Source organism: Hyperoodon ampullatus (genome assembly GCF_949752795.1).
Source record: "Hyperoodon ampullatus genome assembly, chromosome: 18".
NCBI classification, from domain to species: domain Eukaryota; kingdom Metazoa; phylum Chordata; class Mammalia; order Artiodactyla; family Ziphiidae; genus Hyperoodon; species Hyperoodon ampullatus.
In genome coordinates, this window is record NC_136931.1 from 38,656,491 (window position 1) to 38,674,385 (window position 17,895).

The 17,895-nt window shown below is 37.0% G+C and overlaps 1 long non-coding RNA gene across 1 annotated transcript; it reads left to right on the forward strand.

Moving 5' to 3' along the window:
- The first annotated feature begins 441 nt into the window (after positions 1-441).
- On the forward strand, positions 442-2,838 carry LOC307066553. Its single transcript, XR_013811385.1, has 2 exons — positions 442-1,497; positions 2,605-2,838. It is a non-coding gene; the product is annotated as an uncharacterized lncRNA (long non-coding RNA).
- Positions 2,839-17,895: the final 15,057 nt, after the last annotated feature.

A 17,895-nucleotide genomic window follows, 5' to 3' on the forward strand; every position in this document is an offset into this window, starting at 1 on the left:
GATCAAATTAACAGGGAAAAGAAACAGTTTTCTCAACAGTAACATTTTTGCTGTATCAAAGTGAAAGCAATTCATAAGAGATTGAGAAAATGAGTATATTTTCTCATTCCTTTGTCATGTGACAAAGGAATAAAATAATTCCTTTGTCACATGACTAGACGTAAGGTGAAAATTAGAACTTTATCTCAATATAAGGAGGCAGTCATTTTTAGGAAATAACATTTAAATTGAACAAGAAAAAGGAGATCAGAGGCATGAACCAAGAGATAAGACCTTGTCTCACTTATTCATAGACTATGGGGCCCAACTGTCGAACAATAATCAGTATCGAGGCTGCAGAGAACAAAGTTTTATTTGAGGTCTTAATAATTGCAGTCCTGGAGACACAGATTCAGGTAAAACCCAAAGATACTCTGTGGAAGAGAAAGAGCCAGGGACTTACAAAGATAAAAGGTACAAGGTTGTTAAAGCTGTCTGTCAGGAATTATGATTGACTCTGACGCAGGAAAGGAAATATTTGTCCTTAAGGGATTCTCCATCACAAGTTATTTTAGGTTAAGTGTCCGATAAGTATCTTGAGTTTCTGGAACGTGGGCAGATGCTCTGGATGCCTGTGTCAAAGCAATAGGTAGTCAAAGTTCAGATTCCATCTCGGCTGAGATGTGCCTAAGTCACACTTCCTCAGTGGCTTCCTCAGAGGCTCCATGTGAGAGAGCTCTCCCCACCAGTAATGACTCCATTTCTGTTTTCCTTTCACACAACTTACCTTCACTCCTCAGATGTGTTGGGAACTGATAAGCATATTCTCACCATAGTACTTATTGTCGCTCACTTGCATTAAAGTGGACCATAGCCAACATCAATAACTGATTATTGAGTTATATTGTATTTTTCTCAAATTCAGAGTTATTTATTTTAAAGCATCAGTAAGCAAACTATGGCCTACAGGTGAAATCTATTCTTGAGCTAAGAATGGTTATTACATTTTGAAAAGGTTGTAAGAAAAGAAAAAGAAAAAAGGAAAAAAAGAAAGAATATGTGTTACAGACCTATGTAGCTCATAAAGACAAAAATATTTATTACCTGGAGGGCTTAAATTTAAGGGGATAAAGTTGATATTCACATTCATTATATATATATATGAATATAATAAATATATTATGAATAACAACTGAATATAATAAATGTATATAATGAATGCGAAGGTTTATTTGTCTTACACTTTGTAGGATTTCACACCCTAAAGCGTGGATTTCTAGATAAGAGAAAGAGAAGATACATATTTACCAGTTCATAGTTTATTGAGGACAAGAAGGAAGAGGATTGAGGCAAGTTCACTTCATTTTTGCAATGACAACATTACAGAGGAAAATGAAGTAAAAAATGTGAAACAGAAGCCTGATTGTGGAAGATGCATGAAGGGAATGAATAAGGCAATGAAAGGGGATAAACTACTTTGAGAGCTCTGATACCAGGAGGAAAGTGGAAAGTAGTCATGTATGTCCCTGCAGGTATTTGTAGATTGTCTTCCACTCTGAGATTTCTCTGCTGCTGCCCCTCCCCTAAACAAGTGTCAGAGAGGATTGGAGCTCTGTCTTCACAGCGCTTGCTGACTTTTCAAGAGAAACATTGTACAGATAGACCCACAGACATACTTAAATAGATACCCGCAGCTCTGTTGGATGTGTAGTATTTAGCTTCTTCGGTCTGTGTGTGAAACACTTCTAACATGCTTCCCCTACTCCAATGCCCACAGGGCCACCAGTTTTCAACCTGTTTTCTCTGTCCTGTTAAACACACCTCTTTTTCTAGCAGCTGAATGGGAAGGAGGACCCCCCTTTCAGTTGTTATCTTCCTCGAAACTGTTCATTCTAAACGAATTCTGACATTTCCCTTCTGAATCTATCTACCGTCTCCCTCTATGTCCAAACTCCTCCTGATAGACAAATTTATTGAGTGCTCAAATGTATACCAATTACCGTTCGTCAGTGGCATTTAACCCTCACAAATATTATCCACATTACACAGTTAAATATTGAGGCTTAGAGAAATTAAGAAACTTGCCAAAAGTTGCACACTTAACAAGTGACATGTCTAGGGTTCAGGCACAAAAGATTTGAGCCCAGAGGCCATGCTCTTAACCATGAAGTTAAACCCTCTAAACAGGAAGAAGTTAACACCTGATCAAGGGAAATGGAGGGTCCATACTAGCTCCCTTATTTATACCAGCCGCCAGAGGGGAAGGTTTAACAGAAAAGTGTTCCCATTTAATTTTTCTATTTCTTTAACCATTGAATTAAACAATAACACATCCTCCTTAAATGTAATCTCTCTTTGATTCAAGCTTTCTGATTATTTCAGAAACTTCAGTGAATAGTTTATATCTTCATAATTTTTTTCTTTAATTTCAGAACTTTGTGAGAAGGATAAATGCTATTTTCTTTTAAGTGATTAGATAATTTTGTAATTTTCTATGCTAAAAAGTATACTTATCATATAGTATATATAAAATTCTATATATTTATTTATTTATTTAATTATTTAATTTTTTTTTCCCTTTTGCTGTACACGGGCCTCCCACTGTTGTGGCCTCTCCCGTTGCAGAGCACAGGCTCCGGACGCGCAGGCTCAGCGGCCATGGCTCACAGGCCCAGCCGCTCCGCGGCATGTGGGATCTTCCCGGACCGGGGCACGAACCAGTGTCCCCTGCATCGGCAGGCGGACTCTCAACCACTGCGCCACCAGGGAAGCCCCTCTATGTATTCAATGTGTACTTTTGTTAAAGCATTGTAAAATAACAACTGAATTGTACTCAAATAAATACATCATTTTCCTCAACATTGACTTAATGTGCACTATAGTTCATATTTTTTTCTGATTAGTTCAGAATTATCAAATTAGAGAATTATTGTTTTGAGACTGGTTTTTACTAACTCTAACTTCCATGTTCCTAATTTCCATGTTCCTAATGAATAAACTAAGCTTTATTTATCCTTAATATTTTCTGACCTCTTCACTTCAATTGAAATCTGGATTGTTTCAAATGATTCCCCTACCATCTCCACCACAAATTTAGCTTTCTTTTTCTCTAGTATAAGAAGAGCCAGCCTGCTTCTTACATTTATACCACTTTTTGATTATTATTCTATAATCTCTGTATTCCCCTAATTTTAACTTACTGTCAGGAAGTAAAGTTGGCCCTCTCTCTATTCAAACCACTCCTGTATCCTCCAGAACCAGTGCCCACTTCTACTTTCCTGAACAAGGTCAACTACACTTCACCAAGCTTCCCATTTTTTAATTTTAATTAATTAATTAAAAAAATTAATTTTATTGAAGTATAGTTGATTTACAGTGTGTTAGTTTTAGGTGTACAGCAAAGTGATTCAGTTATACATATACATATATCTATTCTTCTTCAGATTCTTTGCTCATATAGGTTCTCATAGACCAAGCTTACCAATTTTATAGTTTCATTGCCTGTCTTCATCTATGCCATGACCTCATTTCTCATTCACATGTCAAAATTAAACTTTCAGAACTCTATTGCAACAACGATCAGTGGTCTAATGAACTTGTATAAGATGACCAGAAGTTGAAGTATTGTAAGCATTAGTAATATAAAAGTCCAACTACTGTCTGTTCTACAAATGAATATATGTTTAATACTAAATATATGTTTAATACTAAAAGTTTCACCATGGTAGTGTGAGTCTTTCCAAAATTTGTTACATTCCTATTATATGCCAAGCACTGACTTACTCTTTGATTTCATTTTTCCCCCAATTTTGTTTTCCAAACACAGAATGACAACTTGGTGAAAAAAACCCTGTGGTATATACCAAATACCAAGATGTGCATCCTCTGCCCATCCTCATTTCTGTATTCCCACTCATTCCATCGTAATTAGATTCTGCCACTTTTCTCCTGAGCCCTATAATAGTCTCATGTCTACTCACTTCCCATCTCTTCCCCGTCTTTTAATCTCAAATGCAGTTCATACATACAGAACGTCACCTGAATGATGTTCATAACTGATGGCTGCTTGCTTTCTTAAGAATGCTTAAAAGATGCAGTGTTGGAAGAGAAAGCTGTCACCACCTGCTGACTTGTGCCCAAAGTCTCAGAGGCTGAAACTTCTGCTTTCATAAATGGGGAGGCCCAGCACAGAAGTGAAATGAAGAAGTGCCATAAAAGAGCTTATGAGCCTTTTAAAGACTTCCCAGGAGATATACACACACACATACATGTACACAAGATGTTCAGTGTGACTTCAGAGAAATTCTCAGAGACCTCATATGTCTCGAACACTGGGTAAGACCTCTGCTTCCAGACATTCTAAAATTTACTCTTGAATAATGCAACCCAGAGAGTGGTGTACTTGGACCAAATTACTTATATCCCTTATAGTATTATTTCTGGCAAATTACCCCATCCGCTTTTGGTTTGCATAACAGACAATTGCAAGAATTTCTTTTCTATCTATTGGTAGAGGTCCTCTTCCATCACATCCTTTATACAAAGACTATATAAATGCACATAATGTCTTACATATTATTTCATAGGGTTAACAGATACTTTGTGTCCAATGTAGAGTAACATGGACTATGGGCTAACAATGTTCTATAAAGAATAAAGTAGTTCTTTGTAAACTAGACTGTTTATATATTTCATACACACTCTGTTTCCCAGTTATTCTCTCTTATCACTTAATAAATTCTTTTGATGTCTTTTCTATATCATTTGTACTAAAGTGAAACAAAGCAAGATGTTTTTGATTGCTCCATACCTGGACAAAAGTGTTAGAATGGAAGCCTAGAGGCTGCTATGGTGGTAGCAGTCATAATGAAAATGAGAGAACCCCTAAATGGATGTGGTTTTCCTGCTTCAATTACCTGGAGATTGTTTTCCAGTGCTGACACCAGGATGTTCTGAATTTGCTTTAGTGAAAGGAATTAGTGTTTCCTCTACAGTTTTAATTATAATTTTGTTTCCTCTAAAATTGCGACGTAATTTCATTGACCATTGAGTTAATACAAAGTGAACTCCTTGGCCTGGCCCTCCAGGCACTCCAACTGTTCTAACCTATCCCTGCTGCTCCATCACCTCCCCTTCTCCTACACATGGGCCTGTGCTGCCATCAAACTGCACAAACCTCTCTCAAGTGCTGGGGAGTTTTCTAATCTCTGTGTCACTTATCATTCTGCTGATTATGTCAGGAATTGGATTTTCTTAGATGCGATGCTTATTAAATCTACATGTATAACATGCTTATATAGTTAATAAATTTGACAAAAAATTATTAAATGATGATGACTACATTATAAAATCATATATATATATATGCCTTTTCATATATATTCATGTCTTTCAACACTAACCTCAGCCTCTCCATTCTCATAATACTTAAAATATGCTTGCTTTTGTTTTCCAGGCCATTGCATGTGGTGCTCTCTTTGCCTGGAGTTCTCTCCTTCCTCCGTTCTTCTACTTGCCACCACTTCCCCATGTAATGACCCGATTTGGAGAAGACTTGTTTCTGCCCCTCTTATGGGTTCCCTTAATACCTGATTCTAAGTTCTATTAATTCACACTGCATTGTAACTCCCTGTTCATTGTCTTACTTGCTTATTGTGTCCCCAATGCCTATACAGCACCTAACGTTTGGAAAGTACTCAAATAAATGAAAGTTGGTGACATTGAAATACATGTATAACTGGTTTAGAAGAGTTAAATGATCATTGTTATTGAAAGTCATAAAGATACTTAGGCCTTTGACCCACTAATCCAGGAGTCAAAAATTCAAATGCTTTCAGGGTCAAGGAAGTAATCTAAATGTGCAGTGTTGGCCTGGGGGAAGGCAATGGGAATACAGGTTACTGTACTTGCCTCACCTAAACACATTCAGATTTACACTTTTATAAATACTGTCGATACAAGCCAGCCAAACCATAACCGCTGTCTCATTCAAAGAAACAATTCTGGGGGCTTCCCTGGTGGCGCAGTGGTTGAGAGTCCGCCTGCCGATGCAGGGGACACGGGTTCGTGCCCCGGTCTGGGAAGATCCCACATGCCGCAGAGCGGCTAGGCCCGTGAGCCATGGCCACTGAGCCTGTGCTCCGGAGCCTGTGCTCCGCAAGGGGAGAGGCCACAACAGTGAGAGGCCCGCCTACCGCAAAAAAAAAAAAAAAAAAAAAAAAAAAAAAGAAACAATTCTGTAGAGGAAAAAAATATTCATAATGTTATTTGTGAGTCTATCTGTAATAAGGAAAAAATGAAGACAAATAGCTAGTAATAGGAATCTGATTAAATTAAATAGATTGTATCCATTAAATATCATGTATTCTTTAACATTAAAATAATCCCCCAAATGTAATATATGAAAAATGCTTTCGTTATTGGAAATAGTGAAGGAATAACACAAAACCCTGTGTTTGCTGTAATTGCAACCATGTAAAAATGTACATCTTTGTTTTAAAAAAAAAAGGATTATGCAAAATGAAGATAACTATGTTAGGGTGCTCAAAATAGAAATGATTTTTGTAAAGTTCAGCATTTACTAATGCCGTCATTTTTCCAATCCCAGTCTCTGGAGAAAACTTTGGCAATATGTCTTGGAGTCTTAGAAGATGATACCTAGCAAGCAGAACCAGGTTACTTTGGGTAAAAGCTGAAGAATATGAATTGTGGGCTGAGCTACAAATAACATTGTCATAGCAACCTCCAAAGATTTCATAGAAAAGGCGTGACTTGGATTTCTCTTTTTTTTTTTTAAGGAAAATGACTAACAAGATCCCTTTTGAAACAGTTCCGCTATAGTGAGGGATAAGATACAATAAGTTTGATAAAGAGTTTTGTTGAGAAATTGGGATAAACTGGCATAGCCTTGAGATCAGAAGTGAGACTCCCTAGTGTAGCCTTAGCACATTTTTGTGTGTGTGTATTGATTAGTTTTCAGTGACGTAACACTTATGTGATGCCAATCTGCCTTCCCTGCAGATAATAATTATTTATTTAATAATAAAATATTAAGATCAATATAATAATTCTATAATGATAATAATGGTTATTATAAGTAAACAAAGTTCAATTCTCCTTGTTAAGAGACATTTCATATATTTCTCTGATTCTTTATAAAGGCTTGATTATCTGTTCTCAGGGTTCTTCTGTGATACTATATATAACCTCCTGGAAACAGGACTGTGGAAATACTGATAGTATCAACGGAAATCGTTGTAACTTCTTCCTTGGAAAGGGCGTATTCCATCAGTCTCATTGCCTCATTTGTTAAGCTGAATCGCCATTCTCAGTGACAGATCATTTCAGTGTCCAAACTTCCTGCAAGGATTTATGTATTAACCCCATTCTGTTTGAGTTTAGATCAGGAGTGTCCCTTAGGTTATTTTATGAACCCAAGTTTCCTGTAGTTTGCAGAAGCTGGCCCAGCCCACTGGCAGAAAATCTGCTTTTGATAGCATAGTCCTGTGGTAACAACTTTGGTATCTTGCACAGATAAGCAGCCTTGATATAGGTCCATGTGGTTAAGGAGGAAGACATTGTCAGTAATTACTTTTATGGGGGAAATTCTAGTTAGCAATTTTTTTCCAGTTCGAGGTAAACATGTAAGTCTGGGCTTATCATAAATAGCAATATATCCAAAGTATCATTCTCAGACTACACACAAATTTTTGACTCTAGCTTTCTGTGTAACGTTAAAAAAACAAACAAACAAAAAAGCATAGTCAAATCACCTATTACCTCAAAATAAGGAGCTGTGTGGCAGCATCAGGAAGCATAATGAGTTAAGCCAGAATTAACAAGTAGCAGGGCTGAGTGTGAAACCCCTGCAGTTCAGGCCTTACCACTGAAACTGGCACCTGATTGCCCTTACAAGTAATACCTGTTCACTCAGTTCTTGAAACAATCAAATATATACCGTAAATATCATGTTTCTGCTAACACCTTTTGTATGTTTTCTGAAGCCACTGGTAGAACTAAACTTTTTAACCATCTGCTGAGGACAGAAGTCACGTTATAAGTCAAGTGGAACTTTGAGTTCTATTTCCATTTCTAAACATTTGACCACAAAATTAAACCTCAGATTCTTAAAGAAGAATTCAGTCTTCTGGGTAAGTGGGATCTGTCCACTCGTTCATTCAACATTTACTGAGCTGCTGCTTCATGTAGAATGTACAAGTGGGTTAAAAGATGTTTGAGGAGATTACTGTCTCGTTAGCCATCCAACTAATCATCACTCATGCTGAAGTTTTGAATCAGAAAAAAAAAAAAGTTGAACCAATATTTGTTAAATTTTGCACACAAATAGCCCTAGGGAGCACAGAAGGGAAGACTTTTTCCATTGAAAAAATGTATGACTTTTCTGAATAAGTTAATATGTATCTTAATCATCTATGTTTCAAATGAGGAAAAGATTAATTTAACAGAATCATTCTGTAAAACCCCTACTGCTTTGAATCCTATGAAAATTTGTTGCTAATTTGAGGCTTTCAAATTTAAAGTCATAAGATAAGTTGAGCAATCAATAACCTTGAAATTTAGGAAAGTGACTGACATGGCCTAGCCAGAACGTTTTTTGCAGTAATTTGATATATAACTCTGCCCTAATCACTCTTAAAAATCAGCTAGACAGTAAAAAGTTCTCTACCTTCAAACCTCTTGATGAAGTTTTGCAGATTAATCTGAATGGGTTTAAAATTTGATGAAAGGATGGAGAGCATCTAAATTTAGTTTTTCTGGATAGCCACATGCAAAAGAATGAGACTAGACCACTATCTTATACCATACATAGATATCAACTCAAAATGGATTAGAGACTCCAATGTAAGATCTGAAACAATAAAACTCCTAGAAGAAAACATAGGCAGTATTCACTTTGACTTTGGTTTTAGCAATATCTTTCTGCATATGCCTCCTCAGGCAAGGAGACAAAAGCGTAACTAAACAAATGGGACTATCATCAAACTAAAAAGCTTCTGTACAACAAAGGAAACATCAACAAAATGAAAACCTACCAAATGGGAGAAGATATTTGCAAATCATGTATCTAATATCCAAAATAGATAAAGAATTTATGCAACTCAACAATAAAAAAGCTAACAATCCAATTAAAAAATGAGCAGAGAAACTGAATAGATATTTTTCCAAAGAAGGTATATAGATGGCCAACAAGCATGTGAAAAATGTTCAGCATCACTAATTATCAGGGAAATGTAAATCAAAACCACAGGGAGATATCACTTCACACCCATTATAATGGCTATTATCAAAAAGACAAGAAATAAGTGCTGGAGAGGAAGTGAAGAAAAGGGAACCCTTGTGCACTTTTGGTGGGAATGTAAATTAGTGCAGCCACTATGGTAAATCACATGGAGATTCCTCAGAAAATTAAGAATAGAACTATCATATGATGTAGCTATTCCACTTGTGGGTGTTTATCCAAGGAATACAAAAAGACTAATCTGAAAAGATATATGCACCCCTGTGTTCATCACAGCATTATTTAGAACAGACAAGATGTGGAGACAACCGAAGTGTCCACTGATGGATGAATGGATAAAGAAGATACACACACACTTACAGTGGAATAATAGCCATAAAAAGATGAAATCTTGGCATTTGGGACAACATGGATGGACCTTGTGGGTATTATGTTAAGTGAAATAAACCAGATGGAGAAAGACCAATACCATATGATTTAACTCATATGTGGCATATAAAAACAAGCAAAACAAAATGAATGAAGAAACCAAACTGAAACAAATAGATACAGAGAACAGAGTAGTGGTTAGCAGAGGAGAAGGGGGTGCAGGGAGGGCAAGATGGGTAAAGGGGGTCAACAATATGATGACAGTTGACAACTAACCTTTTGGTGGTGAGCACACTGTAGTTTATATAAATGTCAAAATATACACATGAACCTTATGTGTTATAAACCCATGAAAATATAAATAAATAAAAATTTAATAAATAAATTTACTTTCATTAACTTATGAAACAGCAACATACTTTGCCCAATTTACTTAGCTTCAGAATTTTCATTTGTACAGTTTGAACCAGAAGAAGTACCTTTATTGGTTTATTTATTTATTTATTTATTTATTTTTGCGGTACGCGGGCCTCAGACTCCGGATGCGCAGGCCCAGTGGCCATGGCTCACGGGCCTAGCTGCTCCGCGGCATGCGGGATCTTCCCGGACCGGGGCACGAACCCGTGTCCCCTGCATCGGCAGGCGGACTCTCAACCACTGCGTCAACAGGGAAGCCCCTATTGGTTTATTTTTTTTCTAAAATTCTAAGACCAAATTGTTATTAGTCTTCAAATAACAATGTCTTCAAAAAATTATTAATAGAATGCTTTCATAATTATCTCACGTAAATATTTAGGTAAATAGCTATGTAATAGCTGAATTTTCTCAAACTGTTAAAATATTATTTCTAAAGGTATATTTCAGGTTAAGAAGGATTAAGCTGCAGAGATATAACGTTTAATGATATTTCTCAAGTGATAAGAGCTTACTATCAGAAGCATGTAATATATTAGTACCCTCATTATGGAGTTCAGATTCTCCAGCAGAAAATGCTCAGGGCATATGTGAGTGATGATAATTTTTTTTTTCTATGCCTATATTCCTATAGCATTTCTTTTTTTTTTTTTTTTTTTTTTTTTTCGGTACACGGGCCTCTCACTGTTGTGGCCTCTCCCGTTGCGGAGCACAGGCTCCGGATGCGCAGGCTCAGCGGCCATGGCTCACGGGCCCAGCCGCTCCGCGGCATATGGGATCCTTCCGGACCGGGGCACGAACCCGTATCCCCTGCATCGGCAGGCGGACTCTCAACCACTGCGCCCCCAGGGAGGCCCCCCTATAGCATTTCTTATCATGATGTCATTGTGTAACTGCATTTAAAGTGGGCTCTTAGGGACTTCCCTGGTGGCGCAGTGGTTAAGAATCCGCCTGCCAATGCGGGGGGCCCAGGTTCAAGCCCTGGTCCGGGAGGATCCCACATGCCACGGAGCAACTAAGCCCATGCACCACAACTACTAAGCCCGTGTGCCACAACTACTGAAGCCCACGTGCCTAGAGCCCGTGCTCTGCAACAAGAGAAGGCATCGCAATGAGAAGCCCGCGCACCTCAACGAAGAGTAGCCCCCACTCCCTGCAACTAGAGAAAGTCCGCGTGCAGCAACGAAGACCCAACACAGCCAAAAATAAATAAATTTTAAAAAAGATGATTCTTTAATAAATAAATCAATCAATAAATAAAGTGTGCTCTTAAGCATTTGCCAATTAAAGAAACTCAACATAAAGACCCAAAGACCCCATCTGAGTTTGCTAAGTGATGCAGTGTTAATAAAACTGTGGCTCATTGGAATCTAGTGTGTTACAGGATTTTTTGCACACTTAGCTCTTCAACTGATTTGGTTTGGATTCTAGTCAGATTACTTGGTACCTTGGTTAAGTGGGCTTGTGAAAAATACCTGATGTATACAACCACTTCCTATGGAGCTAATAGCTATGTGTTTGCTAAGTATTTTGTGAGAAGAAAAGATCAGAGAGCAAAGAAAGCTGGATTTCCTTAAAAGCACTGAACTGTAACATGTATGTAAAGACTGGTAATTACTGGGCAGAAACAGGCCTGCCAGTAAAAGCCAAATATATGCAGCTCCCTTCTTTTGCTGAAAATCTGTCCTAGTTTCATGTTAAATTATATATTAAAAGAATACTGCATTTTTCAATAATGATGTTTTTATAATATAGAGGTTATGTTTCTGACCAAAGACTCTACATCCACAGTATATGATAAAAGCAAAGGTATAACGATAAAATATCATACTCAACTCATTTAAGTAGTAAAGTATATTCTAAACCTCATAATGGACAAATATAGTCACTGTGAGGTGGTTCTATAAGTCTCTAATATATTTTAAAAAGGTATATATCATGTTCAAACCAATTTCTACTATATCTTAAATTATGACTATATAAAATGAACACATTAACTTTAATGACCACTTATTTACACTAATATTAGTCTGTTCCCCAACAAGAAAGATGTACATATGTATATGGGTGTTTGTATGAGTTAGATAACTGGCATCGTTTAAAAAACTGTTCAAGAAAGTTTGAAGTAATGAATTTTCATGTAGCATGAGGAGGTAATCAAAATCATTCTCCCATATTTCCTTAATTCTAAGGTGCCATATGTTGTATATGTCCTTAAGTTAGTGAAATGTTTTTTGGAAATAAGCAAGTACACCAAATGCGCACATTAGAAGGAAAATTCTGGTTTTATAAATTTTATAATGAAAAAAAAAGAAAATGGAATACATATTTTTATTTACCTTAGAATTAAATTTGAATTTAAGCTTAATTTCTACAGTAACCTTTAGAAATTTTTATTATGCAGTCTTTCTTGATGACAATTTGTAATTTGCTATGATTGATTTAGAATTTCCAAATTTCCATCCATTTTTAGAATTCAAAATTTTGGCAAAAACCATCAATTATTTGAAATCCTCTCTCAATCTAGACTGTGCATGAGGCCAGTACCTGAGCTGATCCTCTAGAGAGCTTCAGGGAGAGTATAATAAGGGGAGCCCTTGTTGAGTAATTTATAATTGATTAACATCATCATGAATTGCTCCCAACTGTATTCATGATTCTGAACACTTGAGATAATTGAAATACCAAAAGAATGAGTATAAAGCTATTAGGACGAGTGGATACTTGAGCCTACTCAGAGTCTCTTTGAGGCAGAGGCTCATTTTGTGCATAAGTGTAAAGAAATATATTTTTGGAAAAATAATTCTAGTTCCAGTTAGAAGATGGTGAACTCAGAGATTTCATTTATCACTGCTCAAAGTGTTTAGAGCCATTGAAAACATTTCCCCCTAGACATTGACATGATGGACTTATTTTAATCAGCAATTACAAAAGTTGACCAAGTGCCAGGCATCAGTGAGTAGATTATTGGGCAAAAATCCGTTTTTTCCCCTTGTACAAAACCTGGATGCGGGCCTCCCTGGTGGCGCAGTGGTTGAGAGTCCGCCTGCCGATGCAGGGGATACGGGTTCGTGCCCCGATCCGGGAGGATCCCATATGCCGCGGAGCGGCTGGGCCCGTGAGCCATGGCCGCTGAGCCTGTGCGTCCGGAGCCTGTGCTCCGCAACGGGAGAGGCCACAACAGTGAGAGGCCCGCGTACCGCAAAAAAAAAAAAAAAAAAAAAAAAAAAAAAAAAACCTGGATGCATCCTGTCTAAGGACAGACTTAAACAGGCAAGGGAAAGTTTATTGAAAACTTGCAATTGGAGAGAGAGATTAGACTAAACTCTGCTGAAACAAAAGGTGGGACAGTTTATCAATTCTGGAGTGAGCTAGTGGACTGGTACTGGAGGACATTAGGAGGAGACTGGTTAATGTGATTAGGCCATCTGTGTTTGCTAATCAGCACCTATTGAAGTTAGACTCTTGCTCTCCCACAGAGAATGTGGTGCTATCTTTCTTGATGATTACATTTCGAAAAATGGCTCCCATGTCCTTGAGAAAGACATTCCTGGGTTGTAAATCTGGCAAGATTACTAGAAGAAGATTTACGTGTCAAAGGGGTGAAAAAAGAATTTGCATGTTTTTTAGAGTAAATGTTCTAAATAAGGGGAGGTCAAGGGCCTATAAGTCAGGAAGAAACCTGTCTAAAGTTTTAGTAAGTTGAAAGGAATGTTAAGGCTGTCTTGGTCAATCTAAACCTTGAACACAGGTACAGATGTTTGCCAACTCTAGAGAAAAGCCTACAAGTACGGCAAGCTCCTTTACCTTTAATCTCCCATCCTCCCTAATCTGATTTAGATAATTCACTTGTGTTGTCACAGGCTTACCAATATCACAGAATTTATCAGGTCAAATTGCAATTTTTTGTCTGTTTACTACTCTTGACACTAGACTGTAAGGTACCTGAGAACAGGGATCCTGTTTACATTTGTAACCACAGGACCTACTGTAATTCCCCTTACCTCAATTAATGCCTGCTAAAATAAACTGAATTCTAAAAAATTAACAGAAAAGTAGCTGAGATAGGAAATAAGAATGTGGGAATTACAAAAAAATTAAGAGCCTTTAGTTTAGTAAAATGAAGATGGTAAGGGAATATGATCAGAAGCCATATATTCCTAGAAGGTATGAAATTTTCTAGTAAATCCTAGAAAACTAGAAGTTGGCCACACCCAGTGGAGATAGGAAAGAGGGCTCACATTTAATGTACACTATATGGTAGACACTATGTTAGCATATCAATATTAATCCTTTATCTGTGAAGAAAGCACTGCAAACCCTATTTTATAAGTAAGAAAACTGATACCTGGAGTGGCCATATACCACCTACAGAACAGTGAACCAAGATTTAAACACTCACCTTTATGGCCCCAAGTCATAAAGCTATTAAACTTGGCTGCCTTAAACATAAATTATAATAGTTTAAGTTTAGGAGAGAAAAATGATCAATACTTTTAACTTTGCATATGAGATGATATCCCTAAGAAGGGATCACCCTCAAAATATAAATAGAATCAATAAGTATCAGATGTATCTTTAAATACTAGAGACAAGCAAGGTTGTAAAGAAAACTGGTGATGTTTGGGGGTACCTCCCAAAACTTTTGAAGGTGGTGTCATCACAAGGAAACTCTGTCTCTTGGTAGCACCATCAGCTCTGCTTCTGGATTGGATGGATATTGACATGACATTAGAAGTGCTCTTCTCTTAGAGTTAAGACATTCTCTGATTCTTTAGTAATGAAATACCTTTGATTCTTTGCTTTATCACCAAAAAAGATTGTTTAAAGGAACAACCTTTTTGTTTTTCCAGATACACACTGGGAATGCTATTTACTAACTCTCACTACATGCTAGAGATACGATGGTAGTCCTCTTATCTATCCCAGTATACCGTACAGAAAATATTAAGGCTACTGGTATCAGTCCCATATGGTTAAATAAGCTATTTCAAGGAGGATATTCCTGAACTGGAGAGGGATGTCTGGGACAAGAGCAAGCAGGATGGAGAGGATTTAATCAACAATTTAGTTTTATCTGGAAGCCTGATAAAATTCAAATACCCATGTCTCGCTTATATGGGACTTATTTTTCTTTCTTTCTTTTTTTTTTTTTCCGGCACGCGGGCCTCTCACTGCTGTGGCCTCTCCCGTTGCGGAGCACAGGCTCCAGACGCGCAGGCCCAACGGCCATGGCCCACGGGCCCAGCCGCTCTGCGGCATGTGGGATCCTCCTGGACCGGGACACGAACCCGCGTCCCCTGCATCAGCAGGCGGACTCCCAACCACTGCGCCACCAGGGAAGCCCGGGACTTATTTTTCAACATAATATGGCTTGACAATTTTTCTTAAGAATTTGGGATGATAAGGAAAAACATAATAATTTAATCTAGTCAATAAAAGGAATATTGATGTTCCTCATATTTCTTTGAAATCCTTTGGTAAATTTCTTGACTTGTCATCTGACTTTTACCCTTTTCTAGAAAAAAAGCATACCAGGAGGAAGTAAGACCTAGTGCTTTTTAGTGTACTCTTGGCATTCTTCCAACTCTTCTGGAAAACATCATTCTATCACTTATATTCCTGTAGAACTGTAAGTTGAAATGAAGAACCCTCTTACCCAGCCTCTTACACAAAAGTATCACGATATTCTTTAAAAGACCCTATCCAAACAGACACATTTTAAATAATCATTAGTTCATCATCATGACCCAACAAGACTGCAAGGTTGCTTAGCAACAGAATCAAGCACTCTTAACAGGAACATGCATGGGAACAATGGTGAAAAGTGATGGAGATCTTACAAAGGCAAATTCTTTGAATTAAATCTTTGTGAAAAGACATCACGGGGAAAATGAGTTTTTTAACCTAAGAATTGTTTCCTGAGATTGATACATTATTTCATAGCTAAACATCAACCACTTTCCATAGAATAGATAGAACAATGGAACTTTTAGTCTTTACATAATTTAGGGCACTTACAAAACATTATTTATCAGTGTTAGCTTGAAAATGAATAATATTTCTGTGTCGTCCCATTATCTTTAAAACTGTATAGATATATAAAGAAAGGAAGTTACTTATAAAAATAAATACTGCAAATGTATTTGATTAATGATGTTCTATTTTTATGTCATACATAATTAGACTATAAAAAATTGTATTCTTTTAAAATTGAACAAGATATAAGTATATATATATATATATATATATATATATATATATATATGTATACATACATACACACAAACATGCATTATCTATCTAATTCCCATTTCCAGTGGAAAAGAAAAGAAAAAGCCTGCAAAGCATTGTCTCTTTGGGATTCCTAGATTGACTAATTTTTGACTAGTTTGACTGAATGGGCTGATTTTATACTACAATACCTGTAAAGGCACTAACTTGCTTCTATTAGTAAATGGAAGAAAATCCAGTACATATGGGCTCTGTTGATGCAATATGTAAACACCCAGCAAGTTCAAAGAGTAAGCTCAACATCCTGGCAGAAGATCTCAACTTTGACCCTAGTCCCATCTCTGGCTTGGACAATTCACTTAACCGCCATAGACCTCATATTCCTCATCTATAAAAGGAGGCCTCCAAGATTATTTTCAGCTCTAAAATTCCTAAAGTTCATGTCCATCAACTCTAAGTAGCATCATTCTTTTTTCTCACAGAAGAATTGTTTGTTTTAGTGCATTGGTTATTTGACTACTGTCTTTATGTAAATACTAGAAGTAGCAGGCTTGTTGCCAATACATTCACGTATCAGGCAGAAAATTTTCAGTGCTGGGTTTTTGTTTCTTTCTTTCTTTCTTCACGGCTGATTGCATGTTGCAGAGCTGATTTTTAGTTTCTGGAAGTTAAAAACATGCAGGTGTAGATATAATATGCTGCAGCCATTTATATCACCAGCCATAATGTTTTAAAACAACTGGCTTTTTTGCAGTCTTTAGAAGAGGGTTAGATGAGCACTTCTGTTTTCCTTTTCTTGAGAAGTTTTATAACAACACCAAAAGGTCATCTTTAAAATGTCAGACAAGATTAACAACAAAATCTTGGAAGACAGCCAGTCCACCAAGGAAACAAACCGAAAGGACTCTTTACAGATGCAAATCTTAAATAAGCAACAGAACCTGAGAGTGGGGTGAGGGCAGGGGAGAGAAATACTTTGTAGCAAAGAAATACATTCAAGAGATGCCTCGTGGCCTTGAACTGTTGGAAAGGAGTAGCAGTAAACAAACCTGGCCCCCAGCAATTGCTAAAGGGCACATTCATTAGGAAGTTGGAAGCAAGAAGTCTAAGATCATGAGTCAGAGAAGCAGAATCATGAGCCACACCCACACTGGGTTCTATATGCTATTGTCAAAACAAAGAGAAGTTGATGTAAATATTTTAATTGCAAGGAATTGAAAAAGTGGTTTTTAATCCCACTAGTTGATGCCAGGCCAGGTTTTTGATTATACAACTGAGGATGTAGCTCTATAGTCCTGACAGCTGAGTAGTAGAGAAGATGCAGTTTTCTTCCCACAAAAATACCACTTCTCCTACTAACAATTCTAAAGGGAGAGAAAGCCTTTAACAGAGAACACATTAAAGGAGAGTCACAGTTATTTAAAACCAGAAACTTAAATATTGATGGAAGAAGCAAGTAGGTTTAGGAAGAGAGCAAGCTACAGAAATTGATAAAAGCTTTGCACTTTTAGTTGAAATTTTTAAAATTATAAACAGAAATGGAGAATTCTCTGCAATTTGTATTTTATCCAGTATTCAACTAAGTGGCCTATTAGTTTAGAAGGATGAAAAGTATCTTGCTGGCAAATGTGGAAACTAAC